The 14,507-nt window shown below is 37.3% G+C and overlaps 1 long non-coding RNA gene across 1 annotated transcript; it reads right to left on the reverse strand.

The window, feature by feature from the left end:
- Positions 1-1,077: 1,077 nt before the first annotated feature.
- Positions 1,078-7,156, reverse strand: LOC142225832 (uncharacterized). Its single transcript, XR_012719445.1, has 5 exons — positions 6,695-7,156; positions 6,283-6,631; positions 3,259-3,442; positions 2,873-3,198; positions 1,078-2,806 (listed from the first exon to the last, which is right to left on the reverse strand). It is a non-coding gene; the product is annotated as an uncharacterized LOC142225832 (long non-coding RNA).
- Positions 7,157-14,507: the final 7,351 nt, after the last annotated feature.

Raw genomic sequence — 14,507 nt, forward strand, 5'->3', positions numbered from 1 at the left:
GAAGGGTATAAATAGCACATAAAGAGATAAAAGTTGCCATTTTTGCAAAGTGTAGTACAAGTGGTTATTTAAGACAATTGGCCGGTGATTTAAATATGAAGCTAGTAAAGTAATGTATGTGTGGAAAATAGTGTCGAGAACCAGTGAATTTATAATGTTTTAATTTTTACATAAACTATAGAATCAATTGTTGAAATCAGGAAACTGAGGGAAAGTTAATTCTGTTTATCTTGGAGTTGTATACAGTGTTAGTGGAATTAATAAAGTAAGTGATTCTAGTGATGGGAATCTAAAGGAATTTTAAGTTAATAAATTGTTTTTGCCAGGTCTGGAATAGCCTCCTGTATAATCGAGAGGCGCAAAACTTTTTACCCAAAAATCATTTTAACCCGGAGAAATCAAGTGGTGAAGACAAGTTTGAAGAAACTCCTTCATTGGTTGCCGTCATCCTGGAGAGATTAATCCTATAGCGCTAGTCCAGCGGGAGCAATTTCCTGAGTAAGAATCGGTGAATCACTACGGAAAATAAATATTTAATAATATATCAAGGTAGGAGTATCTATATAAAATGGGATGAATTAATATAAACCCACCAAAGCGACCAATTATACTTACCGGGGAATACCAAATAAAAAATGAAACAAATGCAAGAATTAACAAAGGTGTTTCAATTTAACAGTTTTAAGAACACTATGAGAGGGATAGAGAGAGCCCGGAAGTGAAGTCTTCTTTTTACAATCTATGAACATATTTATATATTCTATTACGAAAATTTGATCCGAACGACTATTATTGAATTTACATTTTTTATTAATATTTTATTATATGTATATATTTTTTCCTTGTTGTCCGTTTAAATGGACAGTTTTCATTGTCAGGAGCTGTACAAAGTCATAAACATAGTTTCATGAACTTTTTCTTTGAGGTTTATGGTTTTGAATTTTAACCCCCAACAATTCCACTTAACTGAGCTCAATTAGGTAGGAAAGTAGAGTAAAAGTAAATCCCAATTGGATTATGAAATTTAAGGCTTTGTGTGTTCTATATTCATATTCATTCAAAAGTATAAAACATATGTTTAGTTATAGTGAATTTTACACTTTCAATGTTTTTGTGTTTTATTAAATGATAAGGATTAATTTTTTGTGTTTATTTTAATTAGTGACATGAAAAATGAAAAATAAATATGTATCTTGAATTGAATATGTATAAAGAAATTATGTGCTAGTTCTTGATTTAATGAGGGGGAATATGTGAAGGTAAAAAGGAGTGACGTTAGGTTTGTGGGGTTCATAAAAAAATTGGTAAAACAAAGGTATCTGTGTACCACGGTTGGGAGGCAGAGTGGCCGCATTCAACGTATATGTCCCATTGTGTTTGTAAGAGTTTTTGTGTTTGTAAGAGTAAGTTCCTTTTTTCGTGTTATACCTCGGGCTAGGTTGCGGCGGGTTGAGGACCGTCCTGAGATAGGTTGAGTATGCCGGAGGGCCAAGCCTAGCGCTATATGGGATCATAATAGAAATGGCGCTCAATTTAGAATTAATGACTTCTATTATTAGAAGTGGAAGATGAAAGGTAAAAACCATCTAAGTACCTGGCAATAGAATCGAGTTTGTGCAATAGCCCAGATCGAATCTTGTTACAACTAAAAATGTCTTATTTGTATTGCAACCGGACTTATATGTTTAAGTTATTGATGTGCAATATTAAACATAGGTATTTTTAGAATTTATACTAGGTTTAAGATAATTTAGAGGGTATTGTTAGTTTGAGTGTAACAATGAATGTTTTGTGATCGGCCTGTGCAATGTTTCATTTTCTTTGTTCATGTTCAATCAAAATTGTTTTATTTTTGGAAAATTTGAGATATCGATATAGGTGTTAGCCGTTGTGAATAGTGATTCGCCAGAATATTTTTAAATTTTCCAAATTTATTACTTAATTGTTGTAAATTGTCTAGGATACATGCGTTGAAAGCTCGTAAGAGAACACTCTAAGGTTTTGTTAATTCTAATGTGTTTTGAACAATTATACACTATTGAAAAAAAAATTCTTAAATTCGGTTGAATGGTTTGTCTGATATTTGATATATTCTATCAATTCTGACTCGTGAAAGAATTATAGAAAAAAATACAAAAAATAGGATAACTTGATATTCACTCATGAAAATACTATCACATATTCCCCTCAAATATTATGATCATTAAATAACTTAATACAATTTTTGGTTTTATACATTTTGATGATATTTAAATTTTTAATAATTAAATTTTTTATAATTAAACAAATTATTACAGGAGAATAAATTACTTATAAATTATACACCGTGAAACAAAAAAAAAAATTTGGTATTTGATTAGTTGTGAGAAATTTGGGATGAATACAAGGTCCCGATCTAAGACCAAAAGAGATAGGCCAGAATCATTTGATCTTAACAATACCATTACCCATACAGACCCAAAGAGATCTAGGTTAGGTTAGGTGGTAGCCCGATATATCAGAAGGAGATCTAAGATGACAGATCTGGATAATCGAAGATCGAAGGGGGATAAATCTCTCGAGGATAAAATGAAGGCAATGATGTGTAGTGAGTTGACAGATGTTAGGAGCACAATAGAATAACTTGCTAGGACAGTAAAGGAATTGTCCGTTGCGGTAGGTCAAGTTCAGGCCTCTTCAAGGGCCTCATCAACTTCTAGCAATAATTCGATTTTCAATGGCAACTTAGGATTGGGTACTAATCCATCTTCTGACAGACCAGGATCTTCTATGCCATCAGTAAATAGCCATAGCTCGTATCAGAATTCTGTAATGCAAGATAAGATAAGAATTAGAGTAGACAAATTTGGAATAAATTTTGATGGAAACGTACAGAAATTAACTGTTGAAGAATTAATTTTTCGTCTTGAATGTTTACAGTCCCAATATGCTATTCCGTGGGAGGAAATTTTGCGCGATTTTCGTCTTTCGATTTCCGGACCAGCTTTAGAGTGGTTTTGGAATGCGCAAAAGTTAAAGCATTTTGAAAATTGGCCTCATCTGAAGGAAGCTTTATTGTGCCAATATAGGTCGTCCAAATCTGCTTTTGAGGCGATGAGGGAGTTAGTCGACAGGAAACAAATGCATAATGAACCAATTGACGTATATTTCCACAATATGGCTCAACTTCGTGCTAGATTGGTTCAACCCATAAGTGACCTAGATATGGTAAATATACTGAAAGTTAATGTAAGGGGGAATATAAAACTGGTCGTATACCCCATGTCAATTTCAACGGTCGAAATGCTTCGTACTGAATGCAAAGAAGCAGAGCGAAATTTTCCAAGGCGAGACACAAGAGCCGTCCACATGAATCCACCACATGTAAGATATGTGAACGAAACGTATGTAAATGATTATTGGGGAATGGGGAACGAAAGTCAGCCAGAGATGGATGAGGTGGCTGCAATTAGATTTAATCAACAACAAAATAGGCAATTAGTTTGTTGGTATTGCCGGGAGGTTGGCCATGCATTTATGATTGTCCTTCACCCGACAGAGCACTATTTCATTCAAATAGAGAATAGGATTTTGAAAGGGCTATTAGATACTGAGGCAAGTTTTAGTATAATAGGAAAAGGATCTAAGGAGTTTGTTGAGGTTTTGTCAGTCGACATTTTGCCCATTTTTAATAACGTTTCAACTGCCAGTGGTCATAATTATCGAATAATCGGAAAAATTTCGTGCGAAATAAAATATAAAGAAATGGTTAGGGAAATGAATTTATATCTTTGTCCCGATTTAGAACAAGAGATATATTTATGAATCGATTTTTGGCGAAGTTTTGAACTTGCACCAGAGATATTAGGGGTGGGCGAAATAAATGCAGAACAGATTTATAAGGATTTTTCCCAAAACAACTAGAATACAAAGTGAAGCTTCATGAATTGTCTGATGAGCAGAAGTCCAAACTTAAAGAAGCTATTGATATGTTTGATACTTTTGAGAGAAAAGGCTTAGGCTGTACCAGACTCGAGAAACACACAATAAAGTTAATAGATGGCGCTGAACCGGTAAAGGATCGGTATTATCCGATATCGCCACCCGTACCACAAATAACGTATGATGAAATTGATAGAATGCTTAAATTTGATGTAATTGAATTGAAGGAAAGTCCGTGGAGTAACCGGACCACTATTGTAAGGAAACCGGGAAAGAACCGATTTCGCCTTGCCGAAAGAAAACTTAATAAATTAACTGAAAAGGATGCCTATCGCCTTCAAAATATAGATGGGATTCTGAGCAGGATAGATGAAACGTATTACATTAGTAGTGTTGATCTGAAATTCGCATTCTGGCAAATCGAATTAGATGAGGAAAGTAAAAAGTATACGGCGTTTACAGTAGCCGGACGACCATTGTATCAATTTCGCGTGATGCCTTTTGGGCTTTGTAATGCGGCCCAAAGATTGTGCCGATTAATGGACAAGGTCGTCCCCAGTAGATTGAAGGAAAATGTATTCGTATACCTTGACGACTTGCTTGTGATTTCTTCCGATTTTAATGAACATATTGTCCTTTTGAAAGAAGTGGCCCAATGTTTGAGGAATGATTGCCTCACGATTGGTCTGGAAAAATCAAAATTTTGTTTCAGAGAACTTAAATACCTAGGTTTTATCATTGGTGACGGAATGTTAAGAACTGACCGCGATAAATTGGAGGCAATAAGGAAAATACCGATACCGAAAAATACACGGGAAGTTCGTAGATTTCTGGTTACTGTAGGGTGGTACCGTAGATTTATAAGAAATTTTGCTACTATATCTGCTCCTTTAACGGATACCCTCAAGAAAGTTAAAAAGTTTACCATGACTCCGGAGTCGATAAAAGCGTTCGTGAGTTTGAAGAAGGCACTATCTTCGGCCCCTGTTTCACGACACGCCGATTTTACTAAAAGGTTTTTTATTCAGTGCGATGCTTCAGAATATGGTATTGGGGCAGTTTTGTTTCAATTAAATGATCAAGGGGACGAGCATCCGATTGCATTTTATTCGCAGAAGTTGAATCAGTGTCAGCGAAATTACAGTGTGACGGAGAAGGAATGTCTTGCTGCGGTCATGGCAGTAAGAAAATTCCGACCATATGTGGAGCTAATGGACTTCACCGTCTTCACGGACCACGCGAGCCTACAATGGTTAATGAACCTTCAAGATTTGAGCGGAAGACTCGCCCGTTGGTCATTACAATTGCAGGCTTACCGTTTTGACATAGAACATCGGAAAGGGAGAGACAATATAGTGGCGGGCATGTTATCCAGATTGCCTAGTGTAGCTGAAATAGACATGAATCGAATTTTAGATTTTGATACCGATGAGTTTGATTGTGAAGAGTATCAGGAGCTCAGAAGGACGATAGAGGAAAACGGTGAGAAACTACCAGATTTGAAAGTGGATGACGGATTAGTTTTTAAGAGGATGTGCAATCGGAGTAATGAGGAACTGCAAGAACATGAGTGGAGACTTTGAGTTCCTCAGGGAATAACCCATGAGTTAATCCGAAAGGCACATGAACCAACGTCAGCTCATGGAGGAATTTCGAAGACGATACATCATCTTAGGCAAAAATTTTATTGGCCAAATATGGCATCACAGGTTCGACAATATATTTCGAATTGTGTAACATGAAAAGAAACCAAATCGGTAAACTGCCAGACAAGACCAACGATAAGCAATGAAGTATTAACTGAAAGACCATTTCAGAAAATATACGTTGATTAAATCATTAACGGATCAAGAAATTTTGAATTTGGACAAAACTGACCGGATGTCACTAATAAGGGAAAAAATTAAAACGAATATGCATAGGGCCTATGAAGTTAGCTCTAGACGATACAACCAAAGAGCTCGGTTGACAAAATTCCATCCCAGACAGGAAATCTTCCGGCGGAATCATATGCTAAGCGATTTTAGAAAAAATTTCCAAGATGATTGGGAACAATATGTATGAGTTGGAGGATTTGCAAGGGAGACCACTAGGCTTGGCCCATGCGAAAGATCTAAAGGTTTAGACATTTTCGTGTGAAATATTTCCCATTGAGGGAATTTCTCATTGAGATACAGTTTAGTGTGACATCTGATCATGAAAATAGAATCTGTGATACGATATAAATGTGCAATATAATCGCGGTGATATTAGGATAAACTACGTGCAATAAGGATTAAGTAAATGTTATTGTAAAGTCCTGCATGTTAGTAAGTGTCCTTGAATTATTTTGTTTTGATTATTTTTATCAATAATACCTACTCAGGGAGGAATTGTTAAGACTGATTCGTATAGTGAATGATTCTATGTCCCATTAACTGACGATCCTGAAAAAAGAAAATTGAATCAATCAGAAAGTAACTTCATTATCGTTAAGCGAATTGTTTTGACTTCTCTAATTTTGGTTTCAGTGTATTACGAACGATAGCCCGGCGTATGAGACGTCAGGGTGTGGGAGTTCCCCACGTTGACTCTTCGTAGAAGTGGATTAGTACGTTCCTGATTGTATATTAATTTCACACCGAAACGATGAACTGGAGGGAGTGCGACCTCTCGCACACCGTTCATTCTTTCGCCTGCTCAGAATACCCGGAGTTTTGTTGCGGAGGTCCTATGGGAAATGGAAAAACGAAAAGTTTAATGCATATCACATTTTATAGTTTTCTCGACCCACCCTGAGGTACTTTAGGACATTCGGACGTGAGCCATACGGGAGGCACAAATACTGTGGCACTTTTAATTTTATGTGTTTTCAGAATTGACTTCATCCGAGTCAACTCATCTCTGTCTGTCCATTTGTCACAGTAGATGTTTGCCCGTAATATGAATGGTGTAGTTTTTTTATGTGCAGCGGAGGCTCAAGTATCCATGAATAACGATGGTTGGCGTTTGAAGCCCGATATTATGACGGATGGTATGCTTGGCTATGGGTGTGGAGGTTATGTGGTGCGAATAGTTCTTGGTAGTTTTTTTGTTTGATTAAAAGGGCCTATGAAGTGGCGGCCGGCTATGTACTTTTTATTTCTATATTATAAGCAGCTTAGGCAGATGGTTAGTTGAAGTGCGAATGATTTTTATGCCTGAATATTGCTGCGAATTATGTTTTGGTTGAATTCTATGAGTTTGCTTGCGGCGTGGTCTCTGGTTGGTGGTAGAGTGTCAGCTGCTTCAATAGGTGACATGTTAACAAGTAGTAATAGGGCGTTGTTACACCGTAGCAAACTACTACGGTAGGGTTGCTAGGAAACCATGAAATCATTCATGAAATCCCACGAAGCATGGGGGATGAAGACAATGAAACGTTTAATAGCAAAAAGCAAAAATAAGTAAAAATGTAATAAAACAGAATTTAAACTTGGTTTTAAACCGAACACCAAAAAGTTTTTCAGCGGTGGATTATCCCACCTCAGCAATGCTGGTGACATTTCTGAAGGTTTCAAAGCTTCTCTAAGTGGTTTCACTGGAATGTGGAACGCCGTTCGGACTCGGCTATAAAAAGGAGGTCCCTTGTCATTGAGCTTAACATGGAATCGGGCAGCACTCAGTGATAAAAGAGAAGTTCACCAATGTGGTATCACAATGGACTGAATAGTCTAAGTGAGCCTGACTCATCGCGCTCCTACCTAACCTAACCTAGTCTAAAATAGGGCGTAGATGCGTTTGACGGGAAGAAAACGAAGGGTATGAATAGCACATAAAGAGATAAATGTTGCCATTTTTGCAAAGTGTAGTACAAGTGGTTATTTAAGACAATTGGCGGGTGATTTAAGTATAAATCTAGTAAAGTAATTTGTGTGTGGAAAATAGTGTCGAGAACTAGTGAATTTAAAATGTTTTGTTTTTTACATAAACTATAGAATCAATTGTTGAAATCAGGAAACTGAGGGAAAGTTAATTCTGTTTATCTTGGAGTTGTATACAGTGTTATTGGAATTAATAAAGTAAGTGATTCAAGTGATGGGAATCAAAAGGAAGGTATATATATGTATATATGTATATATATATATATATATATATATATATATATATATATATATATATATATATATATATATATATATATATATATATATATATATATATATATATATATATATATATATATATATATATATATATATATATATATATATATATATATATATATACTCGTCGTGTTCAATACCCTTCGGCTGTCGGGACTCCTTGCTCGTTGCCCAAAAATCCCGAGTTTATATTCTCCCACAGCCACGACGTACATGAGAATTAACATATACTCATAGCACGCAAAAATAAATGTTGTCCAAAGTCAGATTGTCTCATAAAGCATTTTCCCATACCCACCCAGACTGCATTGAATGACAGTGGGTATGTGGAGAGTGGAGCAGTGGGCATATGCATAGTGGCTATTCAAGATACACATATACCAAACAACGTGAAGCACAATTAAATAAATTCATGTAAGGACGATTACTTTTTGTATTTCGTTCCGTTACATTGTCCCCTCCTTTCGCAAAAGAAAGCGTGAGTTTTCTTTTTCTTTAAAATGAAACATATTGCGGTCGAGTTTGAGTCCTATGGACGCGCACTACCTTCGAGAGGTATCGTTTACATCCCGAAGGGAGCTCGGCGGGTGGTGGTTCCGGCAGCGGTTGTGACGGGGCTGATGAAATCGCCTGTCGTATTTTCGGCAGTTGTGGTTTCGAGGGTTGTGATTGCAATGTTCGGTTGCCTTAAGAAGACCACTGACTCGTCCAATAGTGGGACTGTATAGGGCTTCGTTCTCTTCGGTAGGAAGGAAGTCTCCCAATGCAAGAGTATTCAAGGAATGTTGTTTTGTAATCGGGTCGGAAACTGGGAGGCTTATGATTTCTTGTCCAAGGTAAGAGTGACATTCCTCTGACATAAAAAAATCCATTCCTAAAATGACGGGTTCGGCTAGAGTAGGTATTACGGCTGCCTTTAAACGTGTAGCCTTGTCGTTATAGATTATGTCGAGAAAAAATATGTCACCGCATGATACCACTCGCTGGTCGACCATTTGTATCTCTCTTCGTAGACATTCGGTCCTAAGCCCTTGGCTACATAAAAACCTTTTCATAATACCGGATATGTAGCTCGATGTAGCCCCTGTGTCAATCAGGGCATCAAACTGCTTGCCACAGAGGAACACTTTTACGAGGTATCGGTTAATCGGTGGCCTATCGACTCTTTTAGCTGGTCGCTTTTCGTGGCATTGGCAATCTATAGTTCGAAGACCCTCCTCACCGCAATAGGAGCAAAACAAAATCGTTCGGGGTTTGCACTGAATACGGAAATGACCCACTTCCTTACATCTCCAGCAGTGGTTCTGCCAATTGTAGCTGGCCGTATTTCCGATAATGAGGTTGTGTGAGGTTGTGTCTGTCGGGATTCATCTTATTTTAGTAACTCGAAATCGTCGGTTAATCCGATGAGTTCGTCCAGAGTGCGGAAATCCAATCATATGCAATATATAGTTCTTAGCTCTTTCCCGATTAAATTGATTACGGTTGTAAATTGACTGTTCAAGCTGTGTTGCATGCCTCTTTGATAGGAAAAATCTTTCTGTTTCTATTCGAAAACCCGCCCAGGTGGAGATATCCCGCCCCCTTAAACACGGAACCACTTTAGGGCATTTCTTTGCAATATCATAAGGAGGGCTGGCAACAACCCTTCTTTTGAGAGGCGATAACATTCGGATAATTCTTCCATCCTTTCCAGGAATTTCAATAAATCGCCCTCTCCAGCATATTTTAGATCCCACTTTTGAACAATACTCATAACCTCGTGGTCAGGAGGTTTGCTTATTTATCCGGAAGCTCTGGGCGTGTGTTTGGGGTACGTCGAGTGGCAATGGTTGTACAACTTCGTTCTCTTCGGCCCTGATTTCCGCTTCGAGATCGCGTACACCCATAGAAAAAAATCGATATGGTACGTTGTTGATAGTTAGCCAACACCGTATGGTACAATATCAATAACAAACGGTACAGGCGGTGCGCAAAGCTTGAAAGTACCATACTGTATTAAGAAAGTACCAATATGGTATTAAACACAAAGCCTAAGCGCTATTAATATTTATACCATAAAGGTATTGATGTATAAACAGTGCGGTATTACCAAATAATACCAAAACGGTATTGGGTTTTAATACAAACACAGTATTAATTATGGCAATAAATATTTAGTTTAATAAAACACAAGTAAAAATCTTTATTTCTTTAATTCATTTAATGTAAAGTTTTTCTACCAATTCAGTTCCATGTCACACCTCAGGCACTGCATTCCACAAGTCTGTTGAGGTATATGGATGGGTTTGGTATGTCACTTGCGCATCTAATTAAAGAACATTCGCATTAATAAACATTAATATTGCTAAAAAATATTATACTTACATATATTTCGCTATATTCACAGAACTAATTTTTTCTGTAGCCATGTTATCCCAAAATATAGTTCTTTACAACCCATATGAAAAAATAAACTACCAAGGCTACCAATTACAATTGGTCGCAACGGCTACATATCATATCTTATGCTGATGTGATTGTTAATACCATAGGTTAGGTTAGGTTAGGTTATGTGGCAGCCCGATGTATCAGGCTCACTTAGACTATTCAGTCCATTGTGATACCACATTCGTGAACTTCTCTCTTATCACTGAGTGCTGCCCGATTCCATGTTAAGCTCAATGACAAGGGACCTCCTTTTTATAGCCGAGTGCGAACGGCGTTCCACATTCCAGTGAAACCACTTAGAGAAGCTGTGAAACCCTCAGAAATGTCACCAGCATTACTGAGGTGGGATAATACACCGCTGAAAAACTTTTTGGTGTTCGGTCGTAGCAGGAATCGAACCCACGACCTTGTGTATGCAAGGCGGGCATGCTAACCATTGCACTACGGTGGCTCCCTATTGTTAATACTATGTTCATTCTTGCGAAAAATTTTTATGGAAACCATTATTTCGCACATAGAAAGCGGCGTTTTTTTAGGTAGCTTGGAGCGCTATTTTACAGGGAGTGATATTGGATTAAGTTGGTGGTTGTTGCTTGTTTTTACAAAATAACATTTTATTTTTCCTTGGGCAATTGATCTGCTATTCCTTTGATCCTTTGTATAGTTTCGGAACAAAAATATGGTCCGTGTTTGATTTATAAACCCGCACAAATAGTTTTTAATAAATAAATTATTTCTTAATTCACATTGCAAATGGCGCCGTGCTATAAACGTCAGTTTTTCAACACGAATTTTTTGGTTTTGTATGGAGTTTCAACGCGAAAACCGAACAGAGTACCGGCCTTAAAATGTGACAATTACAACCAGAAAAACAGAAGTTGAGAAGAAAAAACTGGTGTACGTTGGCATAATAACGGGATTGTCACAAACGGGAACAAAAATGTAAGCTGGTGACAGGAACATTCGAATCCATCAGATTATAGGAATTGGTGAGACAACAATCAGGAAACAGTAAATCAGGAAGCAGTAAATTGAAGAGACAAATAGAACGGTAGAGGCAGGAACAATTTGCTGACAGATGATATAGGTTAGCATGATGGGGATGATGGGGAGTCGGTGATTTATTATGTACCTTCTTAGTAAAGATGCCGGCGGATCGGTTGTTGACGATTTGGTTCGGCTGAAGTCGTTGATACGGTGTCGGTGATTGTTCGGCGACGGTGATTCGGTTGATGGTTCGGGATTGTCGTTGACTATTCGGTTGATGATTCGATGGTGGTGGTTTGTTGGTCAGCCGTCGGTGGCTGTCCGGTGTCGATGAGTCGGTTGTGTTGGTTTGGACGGCTGTAGGTGGTTGGCCGATGTTTATGATTCGAGTGATGCGGCGGTAGGTTGATGTTTCGGGTCATGCGGCGATATGTTGATGATTCGGGTGATGCAGGATATGTTGATGATTCGGGTGATGCGGCGATTCAGTGTTGATAGTGTATGTTGATAATCCGGGTGATGTGGCGATTCGGTTTGATTGTTGATTCGTTGTTAGATTAGTTACAAACTATTTGCCGAACCTACTAGTGGAAGCAAGCTAATAGCCGGAGCTATTAGTGCGGAAGCAAGCTAACCGTCGGGAAACGATTAGTGCGGAAGCAAGCTAATAACCGAAGCTACTAGTGCGGAAGCAAGCTAATAGCCGAAACTACTAGTGCGGAAGTAAGCTAATAGGCGAAGCTATTAGTGCGGATGCAAGCTAATCGTCGGGAAACGATTAGCGCGGAAGCAAGCTAATAGCCGAAGCTACTAGTGCGGAAGCAAGCTAATAGCCGAAGCTATTAGTGAGGAAGCAAGCTAATCGTCGGGAAACTATTAGTGCGGAAGCAAGCTAATTTCCGAAACAATTAGTGCGGAAGCAAGCTAAATTCCGAAACACTTAGTGCGGTGGTAGAGTTCCTGTCGCTTAGTGTGAACTGACTGCGGTCGTGCCACTCGTCGTGTTCTATACCCTTCGGCTGTCGGGATTCCTTGCTCGTTGCCCAAAAACCCCGAGTTTATATTCTCCCACAGCCACGACGTAGACGAGAATTAACATATACTCATAGCACGCAAAAATAAATGTTGTCCAAAGTCAGATTGCCTCATAAAACATTTTTCCCATACCCACCCAGACTGCATTGAATGACAGTGGGTATGTGGAGAGTGGAGCAGTGGGCATATGCATAGTGGCCACAGGAAATACATATATACCAAACAACGTGAAGCACAATTAAATAAATTCATGTAAGGACGAATACGTTTTGTATTTCGTTCCGTTACAAAACATTTAATTTATTGAAATATAATTCATTTAAATATAACAAAAAAGTTCGTAACATAAACATAAATTAACCCACTTTCAATAAAAAATTAATTTCTATGTTCCATAAAATAAAATGAAACATTGTAAAATTAGGTTTTTAAAACCATAGTTATTTGTAAAATAAATGGCCCTGCTTCTTCTTTTTCAAATCAATTAGCATGTATGCGTGTGTGTGTAAACAAGCGAGCCAGTAGTTACTGTAATGATTGTGAACAGGACTAGTATTAAGTAAACGTCAATGAAATATAGGATGTAAACAATTGCGAATAACGGGTGTAAGTATGAAGGATAAGAAATAGATGTAAATGTTATATTTATAAGAATTTATAAATGTTTAATAAAATTAATAATCATCTAAACAATCGGGTTTTACTTGACCACAATGATTCTTTTACAACTATCTTAAAATTCAATTTTTCTGATTGTTTGAAGGGGCTCTTATTGGCGTCGTTCTAAATTTATTAAAAAAGGCACCTAATAATTGCACTCATGCGATACTTTTTTGTAGTAACTTGGCGTAGTACAACTTCTCAATAGTGACGGCGCTTTTCCGAGGAGTTTTGGATATCGTATACGACTGTTTTCGACGTGGTGGGGATTCTCAGAAGCGCCCCCAAATTCAAAAAATGTTGGCAGGGTAATATATTAATAAAACATGTCTTTTATTGAAGAAAAAATGCCTATATAAATAAATAAAACTGTATTTAAAAACGAAGGTAAGCAGTTCTAATTTAAGGCCGGTACTCTGTTCGGTTTTCGCGTTGAAACTCCATACAAAACCAAAAAATGCGAAAAATTTGCGAAATTTATTCCATTTGTGATACTTTGTTTTTTCGTGTTGAAAAACTGACGTTTATAGCACGGCGCCATTTGCAATGTGAATTAAGAAATAATTTATTTATTAAAAACTATTTGTGCGGGTTTATAAATCAAACACGGACCATATTTTTGTTCCGAAACTATACAAAGGATCAAAGGAATAGCAGATCAATTGTCCAAGGAAAAATAAAATGTTATTTTGTAAAAACAAGCAACAACCACCAACTTAATCCAATATCGCTCCCTGTATAATAGCGCTCCAAGCTACCTAAAAAAACGCCGCTTTCTATGTGCGAAATAATGGTTTCCATAAAAATGTTTCGCAAGAATGAACATAGTACCGGCCTTTAGAAGTAAAAGGCTTACCACAAATATGTAAGATATGTCCAAATGAATGAAAAAAGTTCAATAAAATCAATCCATATATGAATTCAATTCAGTTACATTTTTTCATTCTGTAGTATAGTGGTACATAAATATAGGAAACTGCCAACTAATATATTGTTACGTTTTTATATTTAGGCGTTTTTAATTACCCGACAATTAAAACACAGTTCTTTTAAATAACGACAATCTACAATTTATTTACTATGACTTCACACTTTACGATTCGTTCACACTGAAGTTATTCGTTTGACGCTTTAATTAAGACTGACTCGTTAGCCACATGCGAGCGCTTTTATATATGACGGTGTGGCAATACGAGAACATTCTGGTAGCACTACAATATTCTGGCAACGCCAGAACATTCTTAGACAATGCTAGAACCCAATAAACACAAACGTTTGAAAATTGCTAAATTTCAACAATTTTTCAAACATTTTCTCAAAGGATTAGGGTAATATTCAAGTTGAGAAATT

The sequence above is a fragment of the Haematobia irritans genome, chromosome 2 (assembly GCF_050003625.1).
Source record: "Haematobia irritans isolate KBUSLIRL chromosome 2, ASM5000362v1, whole genome shotgun sequence".
In the NCBI taxonomy this organism is placed as follows: domain Eukaryota; kingdom Metazoa; phylum Arthropoda; class Insecta; order Diptera; family Muscidae; genus Haematobia; species Haematobia irritans.